This window comes from Syngnathus acus, chromosome 5 (genome assembly GCF_901709675.1).
Source record: "Syngnathus acus chromosome 5, fSynAcu1.2, whole genome shotgun sequence".
Classification (NCBI taxonomy): domain Eukaryota; kingdom Metazoa; phylum Chordata; class Actinopteri; order Syngnathiformes; family Syngnathidae; genus Syngnathus; species Syngnathus acus.
In genome coordinates, this window is record NC_051091.1 from 3007722 (window position 1) to 3026473 (window position 18752).

The 18752-nt window shown below is 42.5% G+C and overlaps 1 protein-coding gene across 2 annotated transcripts in view; it reads left to right on the forward strand.

Annotated features, from left to right (window-relative positions):
- The first annotated feature begins 996 nt into the window (after nt 1–996).
- Nucleotides 997–18752, forward strand: part of LOC119123089 (cadherin-22-like) — an 87724-nt gene continuing 69968 nt past the window's right edge. For both annotated transcript variants that reach the window (XM_037251910.1, XM_037251911.1), the window contains exon 1: nt 997–1161. The gene's annotated coding sequence lies outside the window, so the exon portion shown is untranslated. The remainder of the gene's footprint in view (nt 1162–18752) is intronic.

Genomic DNA, 18752 nt, shown 5'->3' on the forward strand with positions numbered 1-18752 from the left:
ATATCCATTTTCTGAACCTTTCTTTGAATTATTCATTAACGGCTTGCGTGAAAATGCATTTCCAACTTGGGCGAGTTCACATGTACAGCCAGTTTAAGGTCATGGGGTGCTGGTGCCCTTCCACAATTTCTGATGTGATCTTTATTCAAACTGTATTGTACACATAATGCATCACCCTTTGAAATTTTGATTACGACATGACTTTTTTCTGCAGATTTCAACCATCTGACTGATGCATCAGGAAGATGCTTGTGATGGCGTTGCACAAACCACTCTGTCTTTTGTCATCCTCACCTTCCAACACATTGTCCTCCTGTACACGTGCGCACACACACACACACACACACACACACACACACACACACACACACGCACACAGACCAACACATTCTGATTAACTTCAAAGCAGCAGGCGCACTCGACACTTTCACCTTCTCCCACACTCAAAGGGGAAAAAAAGAACCATGTGGAAAGAAAGCTTCAATATTGCATCCAGTTCACTCATGTGTGTGTTACTGAACAGCCATTGTGGTGCCCGCTGTGCAAATGTCCCTGCTACTTTCAAAAATGGCCGAGTTGGTTGACTCATAGATTTACATTTACATTTGCTTTGAGGTAGGACTCAAGTGACTTTGGAAATTGGGAACATAGGGGAATTGGTCTTGAATTTAATTCTCTCATCTAATTAAACAGTCTTAAATTGAAATAATTTGCCTTCAATTGTATGAACCGAGTAGGCCAGCTTAGACAAGAATTTCAATTGTCCCACTTTGTGTGACATTTTTTGTTTGTTGCTGTGCTATGGCATTTTTCTTACGTAAAATGGATGACTTGGCTCAATAAAGGTTAGAAGACACGTACTGCTGTGTGACACTGCACGCCTGCAAAAATAATAACAATACCCCCCCTCTCTCGCTCTCCTGCTCTCTCGCTCTCTTTTTTGTACCTTCCCTCCATCACCACCAGGGGTTTTCTGTATCATCTCGCTGTGCCGAAAGCAGCTTGCCTCGTCCTGCGCCAGACGCGCGGCGTGGATGCAAGGACAGGAGGGAACACGCGCGGAGTCTCTGAAGACCACCAACACACGGGATATCGTACACGTTTGCCGCCTCCTGGCAGGAGAGGGACGCACACAGTCCTCGTTTCGAGTCGGACGCATAGGTAAGCGAGCGCTTTTGGCATGCATGTGCGCATAATTTGGTTTGCTTGAGAACGACGCATGCTTAGAACTTGTTGCCACTTGGACTTAACTGCAGCTTGTGTGCGTTGAGATGTTGCGAAGTGAGACTTGCAGTGTCAAGGATGACAAATATGCGCACGGCTACACAAGCCTCACATTTGCACTTGAAGGCTGCACAAAGCTCCCGTCTTGTCCGTTTCTCGCTCACACTCAACGAGAGCGTGCTTTTTGCAGCCACTTGATGCGCCAAGTCGGGCTGCGTTTTGCTCGGGCAACTTGGCCGCTCGCCACCGAGCGCTACTCCGACTACGGCAGCCAAAAGCCGCGCAACAAATAAAGAGAGAGTGGCAAAGTAGGCGCATTAGCGTGCAACTGGCTGCTGTTTCATCAAAAATCGCCCTTGCGGAAAATAAACAGGAAAGCGGTCACGTTGCTGCACTGCACGCTACGCACGCATTAGCAACCCTAATTAGTCACATTTAATGCCTATCTAATTTCATGCTTGATTAGAATGGGAAGTGTTTTGGCAGCAGACCTGACTGGATTTCCACATTTTACATGCAGCGCATTCTTGAGTTGTCGCTTCTCTGTGCTGGATGATATCTCCATTTACCCATTCCTTCGGGTGACATGCTCCTAATGATGACTTGTGACCTTGACAAATGTTCAAATACTCCTTTGTGATGTGTGTGCACTGTACAGTATTGTGGGGGGAAAGCGCGCGTGTGCGTGCGCTCTAGCGCGCATATGTGCGTGTGTGCGCGTGCGTGTGCGAGCTCTCTACTTAAGCTGAGCTAAGTGCTATCCAGGCAAAAAGTGAGAGAAATATCCCCACATGGAGCCAATCGATGGCTGTGACTCTCCAATTAGGTGAGGGAATCTGTCAAAGAAGGCTGATGCGGGGAAAAGACCATGACCTTTTATTGAACCTTGCTTCATTGGTGACTTGGAGAGTTAGGCGCAGCAAAAATGCCAACACACACACACACACAAACATACCCACATTGAAAAGACAGTAAACTATGCTATTTTATGTGATAGCGTCATTTTTAATACATCATATCTTCTGTCTCATGTCTCCAACTAAGACCCTCCCTTAGATTTTTTCCCCTAGTACTAAATATTAAAGGTGACATTGGTACAAACTGGCGTGAATTATAATGTCATTATTATAATGGATGACAATTGCTATTGTTTGCACGCATTGTGTGGTCTGATAGCCTACTAAATGTGGTCTTATCGATGTGGCATTTTTCTGACATTCTTGTAAATGTCTGCATAAAAGGGTCGTTTCAGCTTAGAGAAATAAATGCACTTCCTTACTGAATCTTGTTTTATCGGGCTGCTGGTTTAAACAGTGTGTACATTACAGTGGAGGCCATGGAGCAGTAACCCAAATGGCAGAAAGGGCTGATTGTAATTTATGTCGCAAAAAAAAAAACCTGCACAAGACTGCCAATTCTGAGGCTGGCGGTTTCACATTAGCCTACAAATCAAAGACACGCAGCAGGAATCTCACTTTCCTACAGCACTTATGATAGTATTAAGCCACCAGTCCACACGTTTAAGTCAATGTACTTTGCGAGTCTGCACACAGCAAGTCGACGCATTTACGTCCTCGCCAGTAATACAAGCAGACGCGTGTCTCCTGAGAGAGCAATGGCGGGAGGGAGGGAGGGGGAAAAAAAATCATTTAAAGCAGCCCACAGTTGTGAAGACATTGATTACCGTTTACCAAGCTGCAACATCAATGCACGTTAAAGGAGAGGCGGTGGGGGGTAGAGCCGGAGAGAGCGGACAGGATAGACGACAGCGGCGTGGCAATAAAGATGACGGACTCAGCTCTAAAACGGGTGGGACCCCGCAAGACCCCCACCCACCCACACAATTAAGCTGCTAATTGATCCGGCGGACTGGCAGTAGGCCGGTTCATGCTCGGGGGAGCACTCTCGTTGAAGTCTTCACGTGGCTTGTTGGCGGTCAGGGATGGTCAGCCCTCAGTCACTTCATTAGCCCCTCAACACCCTCCCTCAGGGTGGCCCTATTAACTCTCAGGCCCTGGGAGATGGACGGCTGAGGGCTGGATGCCCACTGACGCCAAGCTCCGTCCCCCTCCATTGAATCCAAAGTCAAGTGGCAGGTGATTCCTGAGCCTCTTTTACGCTGCTCTGTCTGACATTGATTGGGGGTGATGAAAGCCATCCAGCCGTTTTTTAATAGCGCTTGTCCGCATTTAGGTCATTGGTGAGCTGGAGCCCACCTAATCTAAGGAAACAAATTTGGAAGACTATCAAAAAAAAAGACAATTTCTTATGTCAGGAGTTGTGAACAAAAAAACTGTTTCAACAGCTGAATTTTTATGAATAAGTCTTTAAAAAATAGCCCAAATTCTTGCTTCAGGCTGTTTATCGCCATTTGGTTCACATTCACTTTATAATTAAACATGAAACCAAGAGGATTACACTTTTGTATCGCCTATAGGTAATTAGAACTTAAGATAGTCGAGGCTCTCAGTTATCCCCATCGTGTCCGCACGTAGAGATGCACTTTAAGCGACGGGCCTTCACGTCGAGCCGAGGTTACACGCATCAAGCTGCACGTGCAAATTTCCCACCATATGTCTCGTGCTCATCACTGGCACTGCAATAATGCTATGGCATCATGATAATGGCATCATGATACGTTAGCGTTTACAAAGCAGCTTTAAGCCTTCCGCATGGCCATAATGCATTTAAAGTATTAAAAGACATGCGGGCCACCTGCCCTGGTGGGCAGCGTGCGAGCGAGACTGTCGCGTAATCGCAACTCGTGTGTGCCAACGACAACGAGAAAAGAACAACAAGACGCGGCAGCGGCAAGGATGAGGCAGCTGCTGTGTCCATCTGTCCTAGGCGAAATCTGTTGCTAAGCGCTCGCTCATGTCAGGCTTCGAACTTTCCAACACGCCATCCGAGTGCACACTTGGAGCCGTCCATTAAGGCCCACCATCTGATTTCTTCTAATCTTCCCTGCAAACACTTCTTGTTTGTTTTGTCTTTTTCTTCAATTTAATGCCTGCGGAATGATGTTCGTGTTGTGTTGTTGTATGAAAGCCAACAAGTAGATTAAACACTTGCATTGTGCCTTCTGCCACAGCAAACAGTATTCTGTCAGAATACATCGCTGGCGACCAAAATGACTTGATTGGATAAAAGTGACTTTGCATTGAGTGTTTCAGGAAATTGTCTGGTGGCAACATTTGTATGACAGAATGACCTGGTGGAGTTCTGTGGGTCGAGCCTATAGTGGTTCATGGAGATAAACATCTGAATAATTTCAATCATTTGTCCAAGAGATTTTGAAGAATTACTCAGCAGAGCATCATTTAGCTTATTGATTGCCGCTGTAACTAACTTAAAGCTTGGTTTGGATTTCTTTCCTTCATCTGCATTCCCGCGAATGTACATTTCCTCGAGGCAGGAAGCGCTCCGTCTCTGGGGATGAGCTCCCATATCAGGCCTCTGCTTCTTGGTTGACTTCACTTTCGACCTCCCTGCATTGGACATGGAAGAGCAACTGCTTTGTAAACAGCCACTTGTTCAGCCGGACGTCACGCTTCAGTCTTCTCATCCTCCCGGGAGGAGGTCCGCCGTAACTTTAGCGGAGAGCTCTTGTTGTGGCGCGCCGCCTTTCTGCATGGCTGCCATCTCGGAATGGTGTGGAGGTTGCCAAGTTGGGCCATGTCATCTATTTCCTAAAGCAACAGCCAGGGTTACTTTTTCAAACTGTAATTTAAAATTGACTATTTAATGACGTGTATGCAAAGAGTTGATTCGCTGGACGGCTTGTCAGTTCATCAAGTGTGAAATTAAACATAACTTGCATCCTGTAATAATCATTCTGCACTAAGTTTTCCAACTATGACATGTTCAGCCAGGCTGGACAAAGATTTTGAGCCTATTTCCGGCAACTGCCAGGCTCCAGCAACACATAATTTGCTCGGGAAGTTGTCAACACAATATTGTTTGGTGAAGTGCTGCCTCCATGAATAAAAATGCTTTATGGGCACTTGACTGACAGAGTGACCGACAAACTACCAAGCCCAAGTCATCCTGGTAATCGTACAGGGGACGGGGTATCCGATTGCTCACTTTCACTGGAAAAATTCCCTTGACCTATTTGTTTGAATAATTCTGTGACAAACCCAGTGAACACATACTTTTTAATTGTGCATTAGTGTTTCATTCATGAATTATTTAGTCAATAGCTCAAGCCGGATGAATATGTAACATCAAACTCGCAATAAGATGAAGAACCTGAAAGTGACGAGCGCGGCCAGATGCTAGCCAATTTAGCGATTCATTAATTCAATGCGTGGAATATGATTTGAATGTGTGGCAATGTATTTGCAAATCACGACACACAACTGGGATTGCTAGTCTTGATGCTAATCCCAAACATCACACCGGATATGTCCTGCCTGGTCGGCCTGTATCATAGAGCATTTTATAAGGGGATGTTTATGCTAACAATTGCATCTGCGAATTTTCAATTAACAATTGCGGCGGAAATGTTGTGAGCCCTATGACAAAATCTGTGATATTGAGACTCGAAAAAACCCCCACAACAAACTTTTTAATTCATTTCTGTTGTCACTCTTGCTTGCACGTTTCCTAAATAAGATGCCGCATGCCACAAACAGTTTATCGCCCCCCATTTGAAGTTAATCATAACACAGAAAGCGAATTAACCATCGTATATTTGCCAAAGTCATAGGCATGGACTCACCTTCTTCCGTGATATTTGTAAATATTTCGTACTGCAGTCTGTAGCTTGGTAGGGGACCTTCTCTGCCTCTTCATCTTGTTGTTAATTACGCTGCATATTTCTCCGTAGTCTTCCTCAGTGCTGCCTCTTAGGTTGCGGCACCCGAAATTGAAACCCAAAAGAAATGATCACCTCAAAATCTGCCATCAAGTGTTAGTGCAAATCATCTTTGACAGTCCAATTGTGACATGTTGGTGCTATAAAATCAAACGTATCACACATTTAGCAGTGTGAGGGCATTTTGTGTGTGCGAGAGATTGAAATTAAGGGATTAAAGGAAGGTGAGAAGAAGGTGATTATGATATTAGTGCCTGGGCTCTTATCAGATGTTCTGCATGCATCTCAGGAAGCGGGCAGGCTTCCCTTTAATAAGCAAACACTCTGTTTGATCACTGCTCGCCAATGGGGGCTTTAACATCCGAGAATACGAGTTTCACTCAGTTTGACAGCGAAGATGGAGATTTCCCTCCGTCCTCCTCGCCTCATCTCTGATTATCTACTGGCGGCACGAGGTGACATTTTGCCAAGTGAAGAGGCTCGTTCATAAAGAGTGTCCCTGAAATGAGATTTACGATAGGTCCTGTCACTGTCGCACACTTCCAGAGATGCTCTTGTACGGCCTTAATGGAAAACAAAAATCTCACTGTCTGGTTTAGATGTGCGTGCAATTATAATCGCTCCATTCCTGGCTGATCTTATGTTACTGAGTTGACCACATCGGTCTACTGATACCAGAAATTAAAAAGTCAAATAAAAACAACAACCAAAAAAACCCATCGTCATTGAAGCTAAATCCTCATATTTGTTCTATGCAAGCGTATTCATTTATTGTCTTGATTTTGTGGCCTTTGGTAGCCCATGTGTACGCTCAGATTTGTGTCCAGTCAATCGCAGTCTCTATAAATCGCTAAGTCAATCTGATCTGCTGGTCCCATGCGACTCAAGCTATATCAACAATGTGTCTGACTTAAAATTGGTCCTGACCGAGCGAGCACGCTAATGTCCTCTGATTGGTCGCTCAGAGCAAAACAACTGTGGCAAGCCAACTAGATCTGCACACATTAATGCATTTTATAATCAGCATTTCTAAAATATATTTCATAATAAGGTTTAAATTATGCAGTCTGTACAAGTAGTAATATTGATTCGGAAAGAATTTTATGCTGCCTTGACGCATGTTCAAATTGTTTTTTATATTGTCTCACTTGAGTGCAAGTGTAAATCCAGCCTTAGATGTTACATTACACACTTCCATACATTATATTTCCTGATGTGAAATGTGCGGGTTTTAAATGGTCGATGCTGACTGGTTCGTCCTGGCAACGTGTCAAAGTCTGTTGAATTGTTGCATTGAAGTGCGTGCGGTGTCTCCAGCTTTCTTGAGACAAGTTGCTTTGTATGTTTGTCGAAAATTAAGCTTCTGTTTTGCGACTATAGAATGCAGCCTAGCAACTGACAAGTGCTTGGCTTCTCTTATGATTTTCTCTCCCTTGCTCGCTCTCTCTGGCAGCGTTTTTACTCTTGAAATTGATGAAGCACTGTGGCAAAACGGCATTGTATAATTCGAGCTCTTAATATTTCCAAATGGCCTTGAAAACTCAACCTCACTCTCTCAGAATCTCTATTTTTGTGCCTGGGAGCAAGAGAGATGAGTGGCAGTGGTGGTTCAACTCAAACTAGCGCGTCTGCACTCAAACATGTACGCTCCCTCTGAGAACCAATGCAATAACTCTAATTAACATTAACAGACTCGACAGGAGTGTCGTCAAACTTGCAATAGACGCACGGGGAAGTTGTCACCAAAAGGTCTCCTTGTAAAATGAGCTCCTTCTTTCTTTTATGCGGCTTTTAATCGAGGCGTGGATGTGAGTGCTTGGCTGTACAGACAACCCAAAAGGCTTCATTTTTTTCGGCAGTTTGCTGAATGCATAAATAAATATACAAGTTGATACAAATGATGAAATCTGGTAGAAAAAAACATACATTGTTGAGTCTAGGATTGCTTGTTTACCCAATATTGTATGATTCACTCCTCGAAATAACAAGGAATAAAAAATCATTTTCAACCAGCTAACAGGGGCCAAAAGTACAATTTATTGTAAACAATCTAAAATCGACGTATTAAAAAAATAAAGATGTGAAGTCAATCAAATCAAAAGTCTCCATAGTTATTAAGTTGCTTTCCATTTGCATTAACACGATTAAATTGGTTAGGAAAAAAGAAACGGAATAAAAGTGGTCTCCGTGTGAGTGTATGGGTGAGAGCTGTGGCTAACAGCAGCATCGGCCAATATCGCTTTCCTTTGCTACATGTGAGGGCATTGCAGTCAGTTAACTGTAAAAACCCAAAAACAATTGCTAAAAAAAATTGCAATTTGGGTACAGAACATCGTTGTACAAATTCAAGCCTATAGCTTTGATTGATCTGATAAACATTTATAGATCATACGTGATGCATCACACGCATGAAAAGACATTGCATTGACCACCGAGCAGCACCTCGGTTGTCTTTTTTACGCCGACAGATAAATGCAAAGGTCAGTAGCTTTGAGTAATTGCATCCATCAAGTATTGTCTCTGTGCCGCATAACAATGCCCTCGGCTTCCAAACAAACAAATGGCTGCTCATAATCAAACTCATAATCTTTGCAATAGAGAACAACAATTCAATAATAATAATGAGCTCCAGACACGTATCCAAGAATCTGTGAAAAAAAGTCCTTAGATGACGTGGGACATTGGTGGAATCCTCATTGGCTCGTGAAAAACTAGACGTTTAGCGCTCTCTTTGTGTGTAGCATAACAAATTTAGTGGAAAAAAAAAAGCCACATTACAAGAGCACCATTTTTTTTTAAAGAAAAATAAATGTAATAACTCAAGACAGAATCTTGAGTAAAAGAAAATGCCATAGTGATAAAAAGAAAAACCAATTTGAATGCTAACATATTTATAAATTATTATTTTCTTTTACAAATTTTAGTCAGAATATTACAAGACTTTATTCTGAGAAAAAAAATTGCATCTCAATCATTTCCATGAGAACATTTATAAACAAGCCCTGATGCATGAAGAACAATAGTTTTAAAACTAATATAAAAAAGGTTTACTTAATGTTGTTTATTTACAAGGTTATATAATTATTACAAGACTAATTTGCATGAGGTTGGGGAGCACAAGTGGGTAGGCTTCATCGAAAACTGGAACCAATCAAATCCAGATCAATGGTTCCGTGGAGATGAGCATAAACATGGAGCGCATCAGATCTTGTCTGAAATGCTTTTGAGGGAAGAAGCCGACAATCTTGGCATCCCATCCAATCATCAGTGGCATGACGTACACAAGTGCGTTCAATTCCTCTTTCAATCTTGTCAAGAAAAGGAGAGATTGCAAACCTCGCGTTTGGGAACAGAAGACCTGATAAGTGGCAGCACTCTGCTCAAGAATCTGACATTATTTCCAAACATAGGAACAGAAAAAGACTCTGTGTGGTGATAGCTTCTTGACACCAAATTGTGTATAGCTGCAAGACTCGGCCCTCTTCAGTCATTTTCAAGCAGCATGGAATTGCAGTGCATGATCATATTTCCTGGAACGTGAAAAAAAAAAAAAGAAATTAGAAGAAAACATTGCAACACCGGTGTTGTTATCTCTTGTATCTGTTATTCCACTCAACAGTTGTCTAATATGTTTGTTCTTCATACAAACAATATTATCTACTTCATGTCAAGCAAGGTGATGAAAACAGATTATTTCAACTGGTCCCAAATTGGAAATTCTTAAGAAGACTTTACTTAATGCAAATAATTGTTTCAGTTAAACATTAAAGCTTTTAGACATCAAGGGTTGCAGACATGCTGGAGCCTGTCCAAGCTGTCTTCCGTCCGTCTGTCAGTCTGTCAGTCTGTCCGTCTGTCCGTCTGTCCGTCCGTCCATCCATCCATCCATCCATCCATCCATCCATCCATCCATCCATCCATCCATCCATCCATCCATCCATCCATCCATCCATCCATCCATCCATCCATCCATCCATCCATCCATCCATCCATCCATCCAGCTATTTTTCTTGAGCGCTTGTCCTCATTTGCGTGAGCTGGAGCCGAGCCGAACTATCATTTGGCAAGCGTGCCAAAGAAAAACCAAAAAAAGGAACAAAAGCATCATGACTTCTTTCTTTGTTTGCGTACGGCTGAATTTGTTTCCTTCAGTTTCTCCCAAAATGTACGGTCTGAGCTTGCCGCATCACTTTTTAATGGCACACAGCTGCAAGCACACATACTGTATCAGTAATCCGGACATGCTGGGATTTATACTGATAATACATATCTTTACTAAGATTAAACTTCTTTTCATGCATGTGTGTGTGTGAGTACAGTTAGGAGCCCGTACGTGCGTCTCTGTCACTCTCCCTCTGTCTCTCTCTCTCCTCTTTGTTTCTGTAGCTTAATGGGCTTTGTAAGATAATACCCGGGAGATGCAACAATACGCGTGAGCCGGGGATTGCGAGGCCGTCCCGCTTGGCTCGGAGCTTCCGCCATGATTGGAAAGGCAGTGAAACCTGCAGATATGTCTGTCGAAGATATTAATCACCGGCGGGGGTCTCTCCGGTTTATCTTGTCATATCCCAGTTTTTTTTTCCCTCACTGCGAAGACCCTCATTGAAATCCTGTTCATAGAATAAGTATTGTTCGTCGGACAAATGAATTGCCCTCCTCGGGTCTCGATATTCTCAACAAAGTTTTTACGTTTTTGTAAAAATGTTTGGAGCGATTTTGATACTTGGCGGAGGTCATGCCGAGCATGCGTTCTTTGTGGCTGTCTCAGTCGGTGCCTTTCGTGGTATCTGCTGGAGAGTACGCGTGTGTAAAAAGACAAACAAAAGAAGCAACACTTCATCAGTTTTACAGCGGCTGTGACAGGGCGTGTCGGAAGTTTGGATAGTAAAGCCAGAAAAGTCGTTATCATAAAGATTGAATAATAAATGTGCGCGGGGGTTGTGTGTAGCCGTGAGTGTGTGGAGCCATTCTGTATTTGAAGATCTCCATCAAAAGAGTCTCTGCAATGCGGGGGAGTTGAAGACACTCTTACGCGGTGGGCAAGATATTGCTAGCATCATGCAGTTTGGCCCTTTTTATTTATTTACGTATTAGTTTGTTTTGTACATCGGGCCAAATCACAACAAACAAATCCTTGGTGATAAAACCTGGTCGAGACGGGGAGGGGGAGGCATTTGCAATTAGGACTACCCATCAAAGCTTTTTCACTGAGACCAGCAATTTCCTAAGTAACATTTTCTTACTTTTAAACGTTAGACAATTGCAGAACAAATCAATAATTTTACACGCCTAACTGTCAGGTGAAGTGAATGAAAAGAAATGTGCGTATATGCTTCTTAATTATCTTATTATCTGTGACTCACCTTTCCTATTCCCATCTTTCTTTTTTAAGTTAAAAGGCAAAGCCTGTATTGCAAGCTCACGCCATTTGATATTCATTCAAAGAGCTGCAGAGATTCTTTGCCTTTCTCTTTGTCTGGCACGCTGGGGTGTCACAGCTCATTTAGGCTATTGGACAATGACACATATTGGATTTGGCAGCTGACATTTTCACCCTGTCTGTCAAAAGTTGATTGTAACAGTCCAAAAAATCTTTGCGTCTTCCTGCGGCATTTTCTTCAACTTTTGCTCACACACACATTTGAAGATATATACAAGCGTGACTGTTATGATGGATCTGTGGGGTAAAATAAGTGGCACTGACACAGATGTGAAATTATTAATATTATTTGGAAAGATCCGCCCACCTCTTACCAACCTTTATTCTGACTTAAAAAAGAAATCTCACTGGGCTTTTTGTTCAGTTTTAGAGGCTTCATATTCCCTCCCTTAGTTGTCAGACACGATGCAACGTGTCACTAATGGCTTCTTCACTCTTTGTGCAACATTTTGCGATTGTGTGCATGCGCCGCTTCTGTCCACCTGTGTCTTTATGACGGACGGCACGGCACGGCACGGAGGCGTGCGGCTTTGTCATTTTGAATGACAAGCCTGCGTGTGCCTGTCACAGTCTTTTGAATTTGCTTGCCCGTTGCGGGCAAAGCGAGGGAGGAGCAGCCGGTGGCTGTGAAGCCGTGTTGGTCTTTCTGTCCGTTCTTCTGAAAATGTCCCCCATGCTGCTCTGACCTGCTGCGTCCCATCCGCAACACAACCCGCGTGAACCTGCACACTAACTGGTAACTCGAACGGATCCAACATTATTTAAAATACCGACAAATAAGAGCGACATTCTGAAAATGTGGTCAAACTCCACAAGATTAGAGTATAAGATCCAGTAGTACACAGAGGAAGGCTGGAGCTGAAATTTGAACTGAGGGGTGAGCCACCTAAAGCCACGTCATGTGATTCATATAATTACATCTGAATATCGCTGATAATAATTCAACACACCACCTGTAGCTTCAAAGCTCATTGTCGTGATCCATCTCTCCTTGTATTTGTGAATACACAATAAAGGCCATCAAATACCTTATGTTCCACCCCCCTACTTTCATCTACCTTTTCTCCTCCACATCTCTTGTTAATTTTATCCTGCCAGAGTGGACCTTTATGAATATTAGTTGTTAATGTAGCATTGACTATTCCACTCACGGACGCAGTGAGCGGAGGTGGAGGTGGTGGAGGGGCCAGCTGGGAGTCCAAGGAGGAAGACTTGGGCCTGCTGCGAATCCATTATTCATAGTTCCCTGTAGTCTTGTAGCCAATGCCAACACATGGCCTGCCAGAATCAAACAGGACTAGAAGTCGAATGCCCACGGGGACCTGTGATGCTGGGAGGTTGAAAGTCAGATCAGAAAGGAATTGCGTGGAGGGGACGAAGAGCTTGAAAATGAGATAGAATGACCCCTCCACACCCCCACCACCACATCTTCAGGCCGGTGAAACCTGCTTGAAAGTCTGCACGGTGCTTCTTTCCTTCCGCTTCTTCGGTGCGGGGAGGAGGGTGGCGATCACCAAAGAGTCATATATAGTGACAGAGCTCTCACTAGGTTTCTCAAAGTAGTAACTTGGGACTTGAAACATAAAGACTTGAGACTTACTCGTGACTTTTGCATGTGTGACTTCTTCCCACCTCTGTAAATAACATTGTTAAAAGGAAGTTAGTGTATGTGAGACATCAGCGAGCCACGAGAGACGACGGAGAGAAAAATCATCCCGCCCGCCGCCGTCTGTGTCATTGCTATGCCGCTGGCTATGTTGCTCAGAAGGTGACATTGTAGCCAAGCCAAGCGCTAAACGGCCACAAGGAGGGACGGCTGGCATTCACCGTAGTGACATGTAACGGCGCCAAATAAATCTCACGAAGAAGACAGCGGCTCATTGTTGCACAAACATTCTTCTCGTCTTTAGAGGATTTTAACAACCTTCGGCAAGTAATTACCCTCGGGATAAAATCCCCTTTGATAACGCCTGGTCAAGTCATTAACTGGCTCCTTTGTGGATATTTATGGAGTGATTGTATAAATCTCCGGAAATGCCACAACTGATGAGTTTTGAAGTTATTCAAACTTAACTCCCAGGACCCGCAGAGAGATGATGCATTCGCACCCCAGACAGACTGCTAAAAAAAAAAAAGTCATTTTCTACCCATCACAATGCATAACATTTACCGCCAAAGTACTTTCAAACTGATTTCATATTATGTGTTATAATGAAATCCATGAATGTTAATACACTCTCTATAGTTCAGTGTGACAATTAAGTTAATCTTAATTCACTTTCCATTAATATCTGAATTGAACCAGAAGCCGATTGCGTTCTACCCTACCATATCAAGAAATAGGCCTGAACTGTATTAACAGGCTTTTAGTGACAATTGGAAATATAATGTTGCCTTGGCTTATGAAAAATGCAACTTCTGAGCTCTTTTTGCCACGACTGTCAAGCTAAACATTCAGTGACACAAAGATTTTGCCCAGTCCGCTATCTTAAGGCTACCACATGATGGCCCTAGATATGCTAACAAAAGTGTTGCTTTTAAGCAACAGGCATGTGAGCACAAATAGTGAATCAACACATGTAGACGGACAATATAACATTACTCATAACAGGGCCGGCTCGGCGGACTTTGACAGGTCTGCCGAGCCGGCCAACGGATAAACGACACGTCGGCAGCACGTCGGATGACGGCTCTGAGGAAGACTGGAGAATCAGTCGAAACTGTCAGCAGCAGGTAACACCTAAAAATTCTACTCGTCTTAACAAAAGACTTTGAAATATAGTATATTCTTTATCCTCTGCAAAAAACAAGCAATATTACCATTATTGCCACTTATTACGCGTCATGTATGTCTCTGTGATTGTCTGAATTTTACTGTGCTCTGGCGAGCAAGGGACGCACACCTGATGGAGCACAATGAACGCCTTTATGGCAGTTCCTTTTATTTCACTGAGGAAATGTGATGTGAGTTTTGAGTTATGAGCATCCTAAAGGAGCAAATTAAAACCATAAGTCAAGACACGACCGGAGTGAAGTAATCTTACACCCACTTCCGTACAATTCCCAATGATAATGTGTTACCTGGGCCCAAAGAAATTCAATTCCACGCAGAGATTGCTGCCTGTATGGCGACTGATCAAAGCTTGATTATTGTGTATGACAAGCATAAAATAATCATATTGACACACATAGTCTCGTTTTAGTTGCCATCTTTTCTCTCTGCTGCTTCCCATCCATTATTTCCAAGCCCTTGATTAACGCACGTGACAAAGCAACAAGCGGGAAAGGATATTAATAGCTACTCAAAGCCAGAGCGCTGTCAGGGGAGGCCGGCCTCCTTGTGAGTAAATACAGTAATAACGCAAGAAGTTCGGCAACCGAGAGGTGCTGCTTCGTGGATGGGGTGGTCGTTGGTCCGTCCATCCGTCCGTCCATCCATCCTCGAGTGCTTGTCAATCTCAGGGCATCTTTTGACAAAAACTACATGTATGGGTTCCTAATTTTTTGGTCTCATTAGTGGTCTGGATTTTAATTTAATTGTTTTATTCTTCTTTTCTGTATCCAATTGGGAAGAGATTCTCATTCAGCCGACCTGGCTGCAGACCTAACGTTTCCAAATGTCCAATTTGGATGTAACGTCTATATCCGATTTAGCCGTTTATTTACTTGTAGATTCCACATGACGCATCTCCCATATGGCTATATTTACACCGTTTTTTTTTTTTGTGTCAATTTGCGTTGACATGAGTCATGACACATATCACAATCGTGCCACTTGAGAGAGAAAAATAAAATCTTCATTGATTAGTTTAAGTTTAGCATATCACATCTATGGAAGCGCCAACCACCAGTGAAATTCCACTTATACTACATGCTCAGTATAAGACTGCTAAAATAATTGATCTCATGTCAGACTTTTGCACGCTACTGTGTGTGTCCAAATAGAAACTGGACTCTCCTGTGGTTAATTTGCATCCAAGTGTTTTTGCCCTTTGATGCTCTTCTCCTTAATTGCGTTTGACAAGTGGCCACAAAAGTGCCACGGTTTTTCCAAACACATTTTTTTGGTCTCGTTGACAACGGTACGACCTTCATCGCTGTCTCTTCTGGTGTTTTCTGTGATGGTCCTGCCTCTGAAAGACTTCTGACGTGAAAAGAATGCACATTTTGTTCCAAGCCTTTGAACAGAAATAATGACCGAAATGATAAAATATTTTCCCGACGCGTGACACAGTCGAGGGAGCGGCGCGGATACATTTAACTAATTAGCTTTCAAAATAGCAAAACAAAACCCCCGGCAGTGCTGGCGGCTTTCTGAAAAAAACGTCCACGAAGCTTCGCGAGCTTCCCTCTTGAAATGCTGAGGGTTACCATTTGATCATCCCTTCCTTTTGCAGGTCCCGGCATCACATGCTTGCAGTTTTTTTATTGGCCAAATTGATGATTAAATGCACCAATTTGTGATTCTTAAAACAAAGGTCCTTAACCCAATTGCCACCTTCCTATTCATCTTTTTTTTCCACTTTAGATTCCCAAATGCCACCAGCAGTATATAATTTTGGCCATTTTGCTTCTTTTTAGCCATTCAAAGCATTCAGCAGGGACTTAAAACTGCAGTTTTTGAGCCTGTGTTTATCTCACTATCAATTACTGCACCTCATTCATGTTCAGCTTCCAATTTTTTACAACTTTTGACCGATCCAAAGCATGCAGCAAAAAAGTTCAACGCATGCTAATGATGATCCTAAATGTGTGGAAAATGAAGTTCTTAATATTTAAACATAGACTGTCCAGCAAATGGAGCACCAACGTAAACACCACTCCTCAAAAAGACTTTCATGGATCCAACATTTTTCTAAAATGACGCAATGCTGCTCCAACATATTCAACACGCATGCCTTACATTTTTTGCCGTTTTTACATGTGTCAAGCAGACATTTCTTCACCCATTCAAAGCATGCAACAAAATCCCCCCGCCCTCTCGTTCAAAGGTGCAGCAGCAACTAAAAATACACCAAAAATATCCCCCCATTTGTTTTTCTGAAGTGTGTCCGGTGTTTTGATGTGCAGTGCGACAACACAAATAAGGCCGCCGTGTTTCCCTGCACTCCAAACTGCACTTTGTATCAAAGCGATGGCCATCAATTTCTTTTTCGCTGCCCCCCTCTGTTCAAATAAGGTCTTACTACATTGTAAATATCAATTACAGTTACAATTCCGCTGATTTAGTTGAGCAGGCAGATTGATTGAAGTTGCCGAGGGTTAGTGGCAGCCGAGCTGGCCGGCCAGGGGACGGCGTCGAGATCATTGTGCGTGTGAGATGACGACAGTAACACATTCGCTCACCAAAGTGGAGATTTGTGGGACCTTCCCAAAAATATTCTTTGAGAGGTTTATATCGACAGCAGCACAGAGCTTCCCAAAACCGTGGAGAAAAATACAAAGGCAAATAAATGCACACGACAGCGTGTACACACTTGGGCTCATCATCCCAAGAGTAATCTGACAGGTGAGAAAAGCTTACAGCGAGGTTAAAGGGGAGGGGAGTAGATTACATTAGCAGGTCACCTCTCCGGGGATGGAGCCATTTTTCACCGTGAGACTACAAATGGGGGAATGCACAACATACAACCATATTTCAAAAAATGACTGACTGCTTTTCCAAATTCTTTTTTTTATTTTATTTTGTAATTATGGTCATATTGAAAATATCACAGCACACCATCAAACAAAAGACGTCACAACATTAACAGAAAAATGTCAAATTCTCCTTTTTTGGGTGAATTTTGTAAAGGGAGTTGCTTGTTCTGATTTTTGGGCTCATATAAATTAAGCAAGCAAGTGAGCGTTGAATGACTTAAAAAAAAAAAAGATGGTTTGGACAAAATAATCCTCTATTTATGACAACGATGTGTTAACATGCGGCTTGTTGGTAGTTTGAGTGGTCGTCATAACTATGCCATTTCTCCAAACAGTCGTTTTGCAAGTAACCGTGTCCACTGTGATTCTTAATTAGTCACATTTGGCTATTACGGGCAACACAAGACGAGAACAAAGTTGAATGAAAGCTAAAGGCTTTGACGAGATTCTGAAGTAAAATTGTTGTGTTCTGTACAGGTAATAGCAGGCACCGCCACTTATGGTATTTTGTACGTTTGGAGTGCTGCTGAACAATGGCTCAGTTTGAATGGCCGTTTATTTCAGTTTGTTTACAAAAGTTCCAGCTAGAGCAAAAGTAATAAGACCCGGAAGACTCCTTTCATCATAAAACTGCTTCACAATTTAGGTGAGATGTCTATTGTGAGTGTGGATGGAAGTCTAAAAGCTAAATATTTGCAAAATTCAAATTTCCAAGGCCCCGTAATAAGACATAGATTTTGTACCACGATATTGAAGTTTTATTTTGTAGCGTTTGTTCAATTGATTAACTGCTACAATTTGGCAACGTTATTACAATGAGTTTCGTATTTCTTTTACGATGACTCCGTAAAATATTTTGTTTGCCGCTTGTCCCGAGTTGTAAACTCATCCAGTTAAAGTGATTGTAAAGCATGAGCTTGTCCTCGTTTAATCAGAGCAAATAGGTGCTTGAGCCAATTACAATCCATCAACAAACATCCCAGCATTCTTTTTTTTTTCAAATACCGTATTGGCCCGAACATAAGACGACCCTGATTAGAAGACGACCCTCTCTTTTTCAAGACTCAAGTTTGAAAAAAGATTTTTTGAACACCAAATTTAATTTTTATACAGAAAATAATTACAGTACATCTGAAACAAATGATTATAACAATATATTCGAGAGAAAAAGCATGTTATTTTGCCTCATTCAAATCATGCAAAAACTGTCTATCACATCTTAATATCTGAACATTTAAATATGTAAACTAAAGTGCAATCACATTTGTAAAATAATGGCTTCTGGTTTTTGAAATGTAAATAAACATACTGTTTCTCCATTTTCTGTTATCCCTTCTCTTATTTTCTTCTCTTTTCTTTCTTACCGCTATTTTTTACTTTTCTTCTTCGTGCTACCACTATTTTTATTTCTATTCTTCGTGACAGTGGTTCGCTTTGGCCTGGGGAGTTAAGTTCAGCATTCACATTAAAGATATCTGGCGCCATCTAGCCTTGTGAATGGGTATAATGTATGCAAGACGCCCCCCACTTTTTCAGTCTTATTTCAATGCAAAAAAACACCGTCTTATATTCGGGCCAATACGGTATTAACATTTGGCCACTCCCACAGATCAAGCGCCATCTGCAAGG